General features: G+C 51.3%; 2 protein-coding genes across 11 annotated transcripts in view; one reads left to right on the forward strand and one right to left on the reverse strand.

Annotated features, from left to right (window-relative positions):
• The window catches only part of pheta1 (PH domain containing endocytic trafficking adaptor 1), a 117,501-nt gene extending 116,788 nt beyond the window's left edge, over positions 1-713 (reverse strand). The window contains exon 1 of the mRNA XM_069933379.1: positions 415-713. The gene's annotated coding sequence lies outside the window, so the exon portion shown is untranslated. The remainder of the gene's footprint in view (positions 1-414) is intronic.
• Positions 1-13,816, forward strand: part of sh2b3 (SH2B adaptor protein 3) — a 208,700-nt gene that overhangs the window by 84,678 nt on the left and 110,206 nt on the right. The gene's annotated exons all lie outside the window — the stretch shown is intronic.

Here is a 13,816-nt window from a genome sequence, read left to right on the forward strand (position 1 = left end):
ACAGCTCAAAATCTCTCTGGATTGGTGTGATTAATGTAAGGAATATCATTGTTCTTCAGTAGGTCTCAAAATGCTGGTAACTGCAAACTTCAGAAAACCATTCAGAGAATCAATGAAGTATTTTGAGTTGTGAAAATGATGAAGTTGGCTGACTAGTATCACAAAAGGCCAATAGTTCTTTTCTTAATATAACATAACATAACAGAACTATTACTGTTTAAAATTAAAATAAGATCATTAATACAATTAACCAACCATTTGGAGAGGAAAAGAGAAGAGCAACCCATCAGACTTGATGTCCTAAGTACTGTTCATCTTTCAATATTTAATTTGCAGTTTTAAAAACTGAGAATATTTTTAAGAACAAGTTTCCCAAGAATTTTTTTTGATTGGCATTCACCAAAAAATGCATACCTCTTTTGATATTGTTACTTTTCAGGGAAATCACTTGTAAGCTAGAGTGTGGTGGTGTGAGCAGTGGAGGAAACACAGCCACCATGTTGAAGGTTGTTAATGACTGTTTTTATTCAAATTCAGCACGTCCCTATAAGGGCAGCATGAGCTCAGTCACCTGGTGCATTGTGACATCATAATCGCTGCCCAGGATGGGTGCTGGAAGGGATGCTGGAGTCAGAGAGAAACCTCCGACGACGCCAATTCCCCAGGTTGCCCCGCCACGTGGCGATACAAGTGGGGCCGGTTCGCCATGAGGATGTGCGCCGTCACACAATTTCCCCCCCCCCCCCCACCCCCCCAAGAACCGACTACACGTCCTGTTGCTTTGGCGGCAGGCCCTGGCGATTGGGCGCGGCCATCTGCTCCGGCTGTGATGAGTCCAAATGGGCCGCCTTCAGGCTGTCCACCATAAAAAGTTCCTCTCTTCCCCCAATGTCCAGGGTGAAGGTTCTACCAGACCGGTACTTTGTGTGGCCCCTCATACGGTCACTGTAGCATTGCACCTTATAGTCCCCTCTGCATGAAAATGAACTGGGCCGAATCGAGCTCTTTGGGGAGATGAAACAGCTGGGTGCTGTGGTGTGCCGGGGTTGGGGGAGCTAGGGAGGCCAGTCACCTGTGTAGGTCTGGCAGCAAGTTTTTGTCTGGCTGTGGTTCAGGCTCTGGGCCAAAAAACTCACCCGGCAGGGAAAGCGGTGCGCCATAGACCATCTCCACTGCTGAAGCCTGCAGGTCTTCCTTGGGTGTCGTCCTAATCCCGAGGAGGACCCAAGGTTGTTTGTCCACCCAGTCTGGTCCAGAGAGCCTGGCCATAAGCAATGCCTTCAGGTGCCTCTGGAACCTCTCCACCAACCCGTTGGACTGGAGGTGGTATGCTGTGGTGTGGTGGAGCTTGACCCCCCAGGAGCTTCGCCATCTGAGTTCACAGGGCAGATGTGAACTGCGCCCCTCTGTCGCTTGTGATGTGCACCAGGACCCCAAAACAGGCAATCCATTGGCTGACCAGAGTCCTGGCGCACATCTCCGCAGAGGCCTCCTTACTCAAGATGGTCTCTGGCTACCTTGTGGCCCGATCAACCACCGTGAAGAGGTAACGAGCCTCCTTGGACACCGGCAGGGGCCAAATACAGTGCTAGAAGCTCCCGGTCGAAGGCGCTGTATTTGAGCTCCAGTGGGCGGGCGCAGCTGTTTGCTGAAAAAGGTCAGCAGATGGCATTGTCCTGATGGCACTGTTCCAGAACTCCCCCGCCCCCCCACCACTGCCGTAGCTGAGGTGTCCACGGAGAATGCTGTGTGCGCCTCCGTCTGCAGGTGCACCAACGATGTGGCGCTGGCTAGAGCCTCCTTTGTCACGATGAAAGCTTTATCTGCCTCCTCTGATCACGATAAAGTTTTTTCTTTGGTGGCCATGAGGCATGAACAATGGATGCATGGTTCGCAAGGCTCTGGGGATGACACAATGGTAAAAGTTCACCATCCCCATGCACTCTTGGAGGCCTTTCAGGGTGGAGGGTTTGGGGAATCATTGAACAGCCGCTACCTTCTCCGATGCTGGTGTGGTGGCCCCAGTTGCCAAAATGGTGTGCCCCAGGAACTGGAGGGACTCCTTGCCGAACTGGCATTTGGCCGCGTTAACCATGATCCGAAGTCCGGCAGCCGGGCAAAGAGTGTGCGGAGCTGGCCTTTGTGTTCATCGCATTTGCAACTGACAATGAGAATATTGGCCAGGTAAATTAACACAAAGTCCAGGTCTTTTCCAACCGCATCCTTGAGGTGCTGGAATGTTTGAGTCACGTTCTTAAGACCAAAGGGCATATGCAGGAACTCGAAGAGGCCGAAAGGGGTGATAATGGCCGTCTTATCTATGTCATATGGATGCACTGGGATCTGATGGTATCCCCGCACGAGGTCCACTTTGGAGAAGACCCGTGAGCCATGGAGGTTGGTGGAGAAGTCCTATATGTGGGGCACTGGGTACCTGTCGGGGGTGGTTGCGTCATTCAACTGACAGTAATCCCCGCATGGTCTCCAGCCCCCGGGCGATTTTGGGACCAGATGGAGTGGCGATGCCCAGGTGCTGTCTGAGCACCGGATGATTCCCAGTTCCTGGGGCCTGGAGAACTCCTCCTTTGCCTGCTGGAGCTTCTCGGGCGGCAGCCGTCTGGGTCTAGCGTGCAGCGGGGGGCCCTGTGTGGCGATGTGGTGGAAGACCCCATGCTGGGGCAGGGTGGCGTTGAACGTGGCTCTAAGATGGTGGGGAATTCGTGGAGGATCTCATCGAACTTGTCACTGGTGGCAGCTACGGTGGCAATTTCAAGCATGCGGGCTTCCGCTGTGTCCCGTCGGGTGGAGTGGAATGTTCGGGCATTGACCAGCCTTTTGCACTTCATGTCAACCAGTAGGCCGTGAGCTCTGAGGAAGTCTGCCCCTAACAGCACAGTGCCCATGGAGGCTATGATGAACCTCCAGTGGAACTTCTCCTTCCCGATCTGGATCTGTCCCTTGCGGGTGCCATAGGTCCTGATGGTGGAGCCATTGGCCGCCTGCAGGGTTGGACCTCTAGATCGGGTGCAAGTTTCTAATGCTTTGGGAGGGAAGGACGCTGAGCTTAGTCCCTGTGTCCATCAGGAATCGGTGGGCGGTGGATCTATCCGTCACATGAAGGAGGCTGTTTGTGTGGCCAGCCGTCATAGCCATCAACGGTGGCTGGCCTGGTCGTTTCCCTGAAACCCACAGGGCTGGCGGCCCTTATGGGCTGGCGGCCCTTATGGGCTTGCGGCCCTTATGGGCTTGCGCTCCCCAGCGCTGGTGGTAGAAAAACCAGGTCAACAGGCCCTCCTCTGACTTGGTCTTGGGAGCGGCTTGCGGTCGGCTAGCTCCTGGTCGTGTCACCTTTTTGAGGGCTGCCTCGTTCTCCCTATTCGTGTGCCAGAGGGCATTGCACGGGCTACTGCTCTCCTCGGGTTTGAGAAGTCTTCATCTGTGAGGAGCAGCTGGATGTCCTCCGGCATCTGTTCCAGGAATATCTGGCAGAAGATAAAACATGGCTTGTGGTCTTCCACCAGGGCCAGCATTTCGTCCATCAGTGCCAATGGACTATGGTCCCCAAGCCCATCTAGGTGAAGGAGCCTGGAAGCCCGTTGCTGGGGATTTAGCCTGAAAGTTCCAAGCAGCAGGTCTTTGAGGGTGATGTACACCCATAGCTGGGGGTGGTGGATGATGACGTCCACCCTCGCTGAAGTATCTTGGTCCAGAGAGCTCACAACATGATTGAACATTGTGGTATCTGAGGAGATGTTGAGAGTTGAAATTGTGCTTCCGCCTGCCTGAACCACATTCCTGGTCGGTGGGTCCAAAAGGGGGGAAGCTTGATGGAGACAGTGTTAACCTCTGCTGAATCCATGGTGTTTTGAGTCCAGAAAAATGTCTGGGCTCGTCAGGGTCACCACTGTGGCTGTGTGAGCAGTGGAAGGAACACAGTCACCACGTTGAGGGTCGTTAACGACTGTTTTTATTCAAATTCAGCACGTCCCTATAAGGGCAGCATGAGCTCAGTCACCTGGTGCATTGTGACATCATAATCGCTGCCCAGTATGGGTGCTGGAAGGGATGCTGGAGTTGGAGAGAAACCACTGATGACACTATTTCCCCATGGCTGCCCTGCCACGTGGCGATACAAGCGGGGCCGGTTCACCATGAGGATGTGTGCCACCATAGGAGTTTAATTAATATGCCCAGTGGATTTCTTGCTAAGGGTGAAGGAACCTGCTTACTGTGATGAGTAGGATGCAGGAATGGGTAGAGCTCAGATCCTTTCCAAACTCAGTGATCCAGCTGGATGGCCTTATCTTCTTCAGAGCAGACACAAACACTGCTCTGGCAAGCTTAAGGAATCTGCATTTACATCAACGAAAACTGGTGCACCAACGAATCTGTTGTGAAGACCTGCACAGCAGAGACAGAGTACCTCTTGGTGAAAAGCAGACTCTCTATCTTCCAAGGGAATTCTCAGCCTCTCTGATTGCTCCAGTCTGCATTCCGGCTTTAGCTAATAAGGGTGAAGCCACGAAGGTGCTTTATGATGCCATCTGCGAAGCCAAGACTTCCCACCCTAATGGTGCCATGATTGTTGCTGGCAAATTCAATCACATAAACCTGAAAACAACCTTACCACAGCATATGAATTTCATCACCAGGGAAAGAACACCCTGGATCAGGTGTACGCCAACGTCCCTGGTGCTTACAAGGCTGCAGCTTGCCCCCACCTCGGTCACTCAGATCACATTATCTGTCCTGCTAATTCCGACGTACTGGCAAAGCAAACTAGGTCAGTTTGCAAAGGGATCAGGATGTGGCTGGGGGAGGGGTGGATTTGGGGTGTACAGCAATGCTACAAGACTGCTTTGAGACCACAGACTGGAGCTGTTTCAGTGAGGTGGCCACTTACAATGGTCACGTAAACATAGAGGAGTACACAAAATCAATGACTATATCAGCAAGTACATTGAGGATGTCACAGAGATCAAATGGTTCATAACCATGGCTAACCTGAAACCAAAGTTGGATGCAGAGTTCTGGCCCTTCTCAGAGATGGTGATGCTGCCCCCAGGAGAGGGTTTAGGATGCCACTAAGATTAGCCAGGGCTGAACTCTCCCGTACAATCCAGAAGACAAAGCAGAAGATCCACAGACAGCTGCGCGACACCGGTGACCCGAGGCTCATATGGCAAGGGATGAAGACTATAACAGATCACAAGACAACCTTGCAATTGAAGGCAGTGACACCTCCCTTCTGGACAGACTGAATACCTTCTATGCACAGTTTGATGAGAAAAACAAAATGATGCCAAAGAAAGCTCAGTGTCCTCCTGATGAATGGGCCCCCTGCATAGCCATGGCTGAGGTGAGGAGAACCCTATTCAAGGTGAACCCATACAAGGTGATGAGACCAGACACGTGCCTGTTTGGGTACTAAAGGACTGCGCAGTCCAGTCGAGGTCTTCATGGCCATCTTCAACACCTCACTGCAGCAGTCCATTGTTTCTGCAGGGTTCAAGACAGCCGTCATCTCGGTACCTAAGAGAGTGACAATAACAGGCCTCGATGACTACCGCCCAGTGGCACTGATCTCTACCATAATGAAATACTTTGAGTGTTGGTGATGAAACTCATCAAAGCATCCCTCCCAGAGATGCTGGACCCATATCAATTCACCTATAGAAAAAACTTTCACAGTCGATGCTATAGCCTTGTTGCTTCACTCTGTCCTGGCCCACCTGGAGAATGATGATGCCTCATATGCCAGGCTACTGTTCATTGATTTTGGCTTGGTGCTTAATACAATCATTCCCCAGAGGCTGGTGGAGAATCTGTCCTTGCTTGGTATCAACAACCCCTCTCTGTAATTGGATCCTGGACTTCCTAACAGAACGACCACCGTCTCTCCAGGGTTGGTAGCAGAACGTCGAGCACTGTCCTGCTGAGCACTGGTGCACCTCAGGGCTGTGTGCTCAGCCCGCTCCTGTTCACACTACTGACCCACGACTGCATCGCCAGATCCAGCTACAACAGTGTCTTCAAGTTTGTAGATGACACAACAGCAGATGGGCTCATCAGTAACAACAATGAGTTGCACTACAGCGAGGGAAAATCTTGTGAAATGAAGCGAGAGTAATAACCTGAGTCTTAACGTAGACAAGACAAAGGAGAGGATTGTGGACTTCAGGAGAATGAGGAATGACCACTCTCCACTACATATCAACAAATCTGTAGTAGGGAGAGTGGAGAGCACAAAGAACTTGGAGTTCACTTAGCTAGTGACCTATCATGGACACTCAACATCTATACGTTTGGCAGGAAGGCATAACACCGACTGCACTTCCTGAGAAGACTGAAGCAGGCAAGACGACCAGCTACCATTATGTCAACCTTCTACTGGAGCGTCAAGAGTGTCCTGGCCGGTTGCATCACAGGGAGGTATGGTTGCTGTAGAGAAATGGATCAGAGATCAAACCAAAGGATTATAAGAGTGGCAGAGAGGATCACTGGAGTTTCTCTCCCATACCATCCAACCTGTACACAGCATCTTTCAGCTGCTCCTGTCAGGGAAGAGATACAAGAGTATCAGAGCCAGCACCACGAGGCTGTGGGAAAAACTTCTTCCTATGGACAGTGAGAATGCTGAATGACCAAAGGAACAGCTCACACTAACCATTTAAGACTCTCATTTGTACAAAACAATATTTATTTGTAAAGGTAATACATATGCAGGACCATTATTTTATTTGCACCGAGGACCATAGAACACTTTTGTCGGCTTGTACTTGTATAATCAGATGTCAATAAATTTGATTTGTGCTCTGGTTATTTTGTTCAAGGTCTTTCTCCTGACTGTGCATATAAATATGGATGTGTGGCGACGGACATCCTCATGGCGAACCGGCTCTGCGTATATCGCCACGTGGCGGGGCAGCCATGGGGAGATGGCATCGTCAGGGGTTCTCTCTGACTCCAGCTTCCCTTCCAGCGCGTGCCCTGCACAGTGATTATGAAGTCACCACACACGTGGTGACTGAGCTGAAGCTGCCCTTAAAGGGGCGTGCGCTGAATTTTAAAAAAAGTCATTAATGATCTTTGGTGTGGTGACTTTTTTTTCCAGCTTCTCACAGTGGTGACCCAGACATCTATCTGGACACAGCTGAGGTAAATGCCTTAGCCCTCAAACTTCCCCCTTTCTGGCCCCATTGTCTACGAAGTTGGTTTGGGGAGGCGGAGGCACAATTTCACCTGCGTAACATCTCAGCCGACGCCATGAAATTTTACCACGTCGTGGGGGTGCTGGATCAGGAGATAGCGGCGAGGGTGGACGACCTCATTCATCGACCACCAGCAGTAGGCAAGTACACTGCCCTCAAAATCCTGCTCCTGGGGAAGTTTGGCCTTACTCCCCAGCAGCGTGCTTCCAGGCTCTTACACCTGGACGGATTGGGGGACCACAGCCCTTCAGTCCGCATGATGAGATGCTGGCCCTGGCGGAGGAGGATCATGAGCCGTGTTTCCTCCTCCGCCAGATTTTTATAGAACAAAAGCCAGAAGATATCCGGTTACATCTGTCTGAAGAAGATTTCACTGACCCCCCATAAGGCCGCAGCCTGGGCAGATGCCCTCTGGCGCACAAAGCAGGAAATGGAGGCGGCCCTCAGCCATGTTTCTAAGCCGGGACCCCATCGACCGCAGGATGCCCCCAAGCAAAAGCCAGAGGAAACCCAGTCAACATGGTGCTTTTACCACCTGCTATTTTCAGGGAAATGGCCAGGCCAACTGCCGTTGATGCCTGTGACGGTTGGCCACGTGAACAGCCTCCTTTACATCACAGACAAATCCACGGGCTACCGGTTCCTGGTGGACATGGGCCGAACTGAGTGCCCTTCCCCCGACAGCGCTGGAGATTCATACCCGGGCCCCCGGTCCAATCCTGCGGGCTGCCAACAGTTCCGCATTCAAGGCCTATGGCACCCATAGGGTGCAGATACAGATCGGGGAAGAAAACTTCCCATGGAAGTTTGTGCTGGCCTCGGTGGGCACCATGCTGTTGGGGGCTGTCTTCCTGAGGGCTCACAGCCTGTTGGTGGATGTGAGGGGCAGGAGGCTGCTCAACGCCTGCACTTTTCACTCAGTGCGACTGGGCATGGTGGACGACGACAGACCCAGAATTGCCACAGTAGCCGCTGCCGCCGCCAGGGACGAGTACGCCGAGATCTTCAGTGAGTTTCCCGCCATCTTGGAGCCATGTTTCGATGTTGCTTTCCCCCGACATGGAATCTTCCACCACATCTCCACACAAGGCCCCCCGTTGCATGCCAGAGCTAGATGGCTGCCACCAGAGAAACTGAAGCAGGCAAAGGAGGAATTCTCCAGGCTCCAGGAGTTGGGCATCATCCGGTGGTCGGACAGTGCCTGGTCGGCGCCTCTGCACATGGTCCCAAAGCCATCTGGTGGTTGGAGGCCCTGCGGAGACTACAGGCGGTTGAACGACACCACAACTCCAGACCTGGTCCCCCAAATCCAGGACTTGGCGGCCAACCTCCATTGTGCGCAGTTCTTTTCTAAAGTCGATTTGGTGCGGGGATACCACCAGATCCCGATTCACCCAACAACATTGGAAAGACCACCATTATCACCCCTTTTGGCTTATTTGAGTTCCTCCGGATGCTGTTCGGGTTGAAGAACAGGGCCCAGACATTCCGGAGCCTCATGGACACGGTGGGTAGAGATTTGGACTTAGCCTTTATCTACCTGGATAACGTCCTGGTGCCAGCTGCAGCTGCGAAGAGCACAAGGCCCATCTTCATACCCTGTTCGCCCGACTGGCAGAGTTCGGCCTCACGGTCAACAAGGCCAAATACCAGTTTGGGAAACAAACATTGCAACAAACATTGCAGTTCCTGGGGCACACCATCTCAGTGTCTGGGGCAGCTCTGGCACTGGAGAAAGTGGGAGCTGTCCAGCGTTTCTCCAAACCCTCCACCCTGATCATGGCAAAAGAGAAGACCCTGGCCTCGTCGGAGGAGGCGGATGAGGCCCTCGCTGAGGCGATGCTACTGGTACACCTGCACCCGGAAGCACATGGTGTTCTCGGTTGACGCTTCTGCTACGGCAGTCGGGGGAGTACTGGAACAGTGGCTGGACAGGCAATGTTGTCCGCTGGCCTTTTTCAGTAAGCAGTTGTGGCCGCTGGAACTTAAATACAGAGTGTTCGACCGGGAGCTCCTGGCACTGTACCTGGCCATCCACCACTTTCAATATTTCTTGGAGGGCAGAACTTTTACTGTTTTTACTGATCACAAGCCCCTCACTCAAGCACTGGCTATGGCCAAGCACCTGTGGTCAGCCAGGCAACAGCCCCACCTTTCCTATGTGTCCGATTACACCACGGACATCCGGCACAGGGCAGGCAAGGACATTGTGGTCACGGACGCGCTCTTCCACCCGGCCATCAATACGTTAACTCCTGGCCTAGACTACGCGCGACTAGGTCAGGCCCAACAGCATGACACCGAAACACAAACACCCGTCATCTCGGGTCTGCACCTCGAGGATATCCGGCTTCCTGATTCCGCCCAGCCTCTGCTCTGCAACACCTCCACTGGCTCACCGCGCCCGGTAGTTCCACAGGAATGGAGGGCAAGGGTCGTCAGCTCCATCCACGATCTCGCCCACCCCTTAATAAAGGCACCATGAGGATGGTGGTGCAACGATTCGTCTGGCATGGACTCGGAGGTGGCGGCGTCAGCCCGCAACTGCATCAGGTGCCAGGCGTCTAAAATTCATAGTCACACGCAGACCCCTATTCAACATTTCGACTCGGCAACACGGAGGTTCCAGCATATCCACGTGGATGTTGTGGGGCCCCTTGCCGGTGTCCAGAGAGTCGCGCTACCTGTTTACTATAGTTGACAGAGCAACGAGATGGCCTGAAGCCATCCCGGTCCATGAGGCATCAGCAGAAACATATGCCAGAGCCCTGGTCAGCCAGTGGATCACTCGATTTGGTGTGCTGGCGCACATCACAAGCGACAGAGGCGCTTAGTTTACCTCCTTGCTATGGACTCAGCTGGCGAGGCTTTTAGGGCTAACACTTCACCACACCACGGCCTACCACCCACAGCCTAATGGGTTGGTAGAGAGGTTCTACTGGCACTTGAAGTCCGCTCTGAGGGCAAGGCTTTCTGGCCCGGACTGGTAGATAAGTTGCCCCGAGTCCTCCTTGGAATCAGAACAGTGCCCAAGGAGGACCTGCAAGCCTCATCGGCAGAGGTGGTTTACGCGTGCCACTCTCCCTGCCAGGTGAATTTTTCCGCCCGGTGGCCGATGCGATGCTCAAGGAAGGTGAGTGACTCGCAGACCTCCGCAAAAGACTGGCCAACCTAATCCCACCTCCCCATCACACCACGGCACCCGACTATCCCATCGACCCAAAGAACTGAATGTGGCACAGTTTGTATTTGTCCGGAGAGGACCACAGGGGGCCCCATTGCAGCGCCCATACGAAGGGCCGTATAAGGTTCTCCAGCGGTCGGGTGGAACTTTCATCATAGATGTTGGGGGGGGTGGTGGGGGAGGAGGAACTCTTCACTGTGGACCGCTTAAAAGCCGCTCATTTGAAAGTGTCAAAGCGGCAGGACATGTAGCTGGTTCTGGGGGGGGGGGGGGGGGGGGGTTGTGTGGCAGCGCACATCCTCATGGCGAACCGGCCCCACGTGACTCCAGCCTCCCTTCCACCGTGCACTCTGGGCAGTGATTATGACGTCACCACGCCCGTGAGCTGCCCTTAAAAGGGCGCGCGCTGAATTTGAAAAAAACAGTCATTAACGATCTTTGGTGTGGTGACTGTGTTTTTCTCCAGCAGCTCACAGTGCCACAGATGATTAAATATGACATATTATTCCATTGATTTTTTTTCTCTCTCCTTCAAAGTTGCCTGTTTAATTGTTTAAATCTTTCTGATCTTAACTCAGTTGGTGTGGCTTATGTTGATCATTCCGGTAATGTAGCATCTATCCCTGTGTTCATCAAATGCGTTACTTTTTGACTCTGGACCTGAATGCAAAAATGACCAATAAAGGTTTCTGTTCAGTGACAAACATGAACAGGTTTGCCTGGCAATAACTGGTGGAAACCGTTTGATTCAAATATAATTTCTAATGCCCACTATTCCATTTGGGCTCAATTCTTTTTACTTGTTTCAATTGATGTTCATTATTTGAACGCAGTGCCTCTTTTCTGGCTATTATCCATAATGTGGCCTCAGACTGCTCCAACTTCATAAATGGAGCCATTGCAATTTAGTGTGCAAGTGAGTTGTTGTACACCAGGTTCATTTATTGGGAAATGTCTGTGTTTTTGTCATGCAAGATTAAAATGGCCAGTGGCCAATTTTTTTAAAACAAGCTATCATGTATTTGTCAACCATAGGAGACTGCTAGTTTCAGTTTAAAAAAAGACACAATTGGTAATTTTCTTTCTTTGGCTTGGCTTCGCGGACGAAGATTTATGGAGGGGGTAAAAAGTCCACGTCAGCTGTAGGCTCGTTTGTGGCTGACAAGTCCGATGCGGGACAGGCAGACACGATTGCAGCGGTTGCAGGGGAAAATTGGTTGGTTGGGGTTGGGTGTTGGGTTTTTCCTCCTTTGCCTTTTGTCAGTGAGGTGGGCTCTGCGGTCTTCTTCAAAGGAGGTTGCTGCCCGCCAAACTGTGAGGCGCCAAGATGCACGGTTTGAGGCGTTATCAGCCCACTGGCGGTGGTCAATGTGGCAGGCACCAAGAGATTTCTTTAGGCAGTCCTTGTACCTTTTCTTTGGTGCACCTCTGTCACGGTGGCCAGTGGAGAGCTCGCCATATAACACGATCTTGGGAAGGCGATGGTCCTCCATTCTGGAGACGTGACCCATCCAGCGCAGCTGGATCTTCAGCAGCGTGGACTCGATGCTGTCGACCTCTGCCATCTCGAGTACTTCGACGTTAGGGGTGTAAGCGCTCCAATGGATGTTGAGGATAGAGCGGAGACAACGCTGGTGGAAGCGTTCTAGGAGCCGTAGGTGGTGCCGGTAGAGGACCCATGATTCGGAGCCGAACAGGAGTGTGGGTATGACAACGGCTCTGTATACGCTTATCTTTGTGAGGTTTTTCAGTTGGTTGTTTTTCCAGACTCTTTTGTGTAGTCTTCCAAAGGCGCTATTTGCCTTGGCGAGTCTGTTGTCTATCTCATTGTCGATCCTTGCATCTGATGAAATGGTGCAGCCGAGATAGGTAAACTGGTTGACCGTTTTGAGTTTTGTGTGCCCGATGGAGATGTGGGGGGGCTGGTAGTCATGGTGGGGAGCTGGCTGATGGAGGACCTCAGTTTTCTTCAGGCTGACTTCCAGGCCAAACATTTTGGCAGTTTCCGCAAAGCAGGACGTCAAGCGCTGAAGAGCTGGCTCTGAATGGGCAACTAAAGCGGCATCATCTGCAAAGAGTAGTTCACGGACAAGTTTCTCTTGTGTCTTGGTGTGAGCTTGCAGGCGCCTCAGATTGAAGAGACTGCCATCCGTGCGGTACCGGATGTAAACAGCGTCTTCATTGTTGGGGTCTTTCATGGCTTGGTTCAGCATCATGCTGAAGAAGATTGAAAAGAGGGTTGGTGCGAGAACACAGCCTTGCTTCACGCCATTGTTAATGGAGAAGGGTTCAGAGAGCTCATTGCTGTATCTGACCCGACCTTGTTGGTTTTCGTGCAGTTGGATAATCATGTTGAGGAACTTTGGGGGACATCCGATGCGCTCTAGTATTTGCCAAAGCCCTTTCCTGCTCACGGTGTCGAAGGCTTTGGTGAGGTCAACAAAGGTGATGTAGAGTCCTTTGTTTTGTTCTCTGCACTTTTGTTGGAGCTGTCTGAGGGCAAAGACCATGTCAGTTTGCGCGAAAGCCGCACTGTGATTCTGGGAGAATATTCTCGGCGACACTAGGTATTATTCTATTTAGTAGAATCCTAGCGAAGATTTTGCCTGCAATGGAGAGCAACGTGATTAATACTGTACTGTAAAACAGCAAAAGAGAGGAGATTTGGTAAAGTTCAAATTCAGTTGAAGTTAGAGGGTCGTATTGCCTTTGGAAAACTTTTTTTGTCTCCTTGGTGACCTTATTCGTTCTGTGATGCACTCTTTCCTTTAGACTTGCGTTGGAGGTTATCAGTCTTCTGTTGTTACTTTTCACCACTGTTTTGGTTCATCATTCAGTTGCAGACAGTTTGCATCCACCTTCTAGCCTAAATAATCCATTTCTTTCTGCAGAAGGGTGCATTTACGCTCATTGAACTCCAAGCCTTCTGAATACCCTTCCAAATTGTTAGATCAGTACTTTCCTCTTTTGTAGCAGTTGTGATGAAAAGAGGAATTGATTTTTTTTGGTGTTCAAACAACTGTGCACCTTAACACTGAAGTTGTGAAACAACACGTTGCATTTTTTAAATTTCATGACCTTGTGCCATGAAGAGTAGAAATAGATGTCAAATATTAGCTTCTTTCACACTTGCAAGTGATCCCAGGAATCAAATGCTAATTGGCCTTTAAAATGCCGTGTGAAAGCAAAATCAGATCAACGCTGGTATCAGATGACGTCATCTAACGCCAGGGATTGACAGCCTTGACCTCTGGTACAATCCCCATTATCTGCGGATGCTGGTGTTACAATCAGGCAAGTGTGAAATGGGTAATTGCATTGTGGGATTCAAATGACCCAGGTTTTTGCGCGAGTGCAGGAAGAAAAGATGAAAATGAAGGAATAAACTTTGCCATGGGAAAGTCGCAATGGGGGAGAGGGG

Source organism: Narcine bancroftii, chromosome 4 (assembly GCF_036971445.1).
Source record: "Narcine bancroftii isolate sNarBan1 chromosome 4, sNarBan1.hap1, whole genome shotgun sequence".
Taxonomy (NCBI): Eukaryota; Metazoa; Chordata; class Chondrichthyes; order Torpediniformes; family Narcinidae; genus Narcine; species Narcine bancroftii.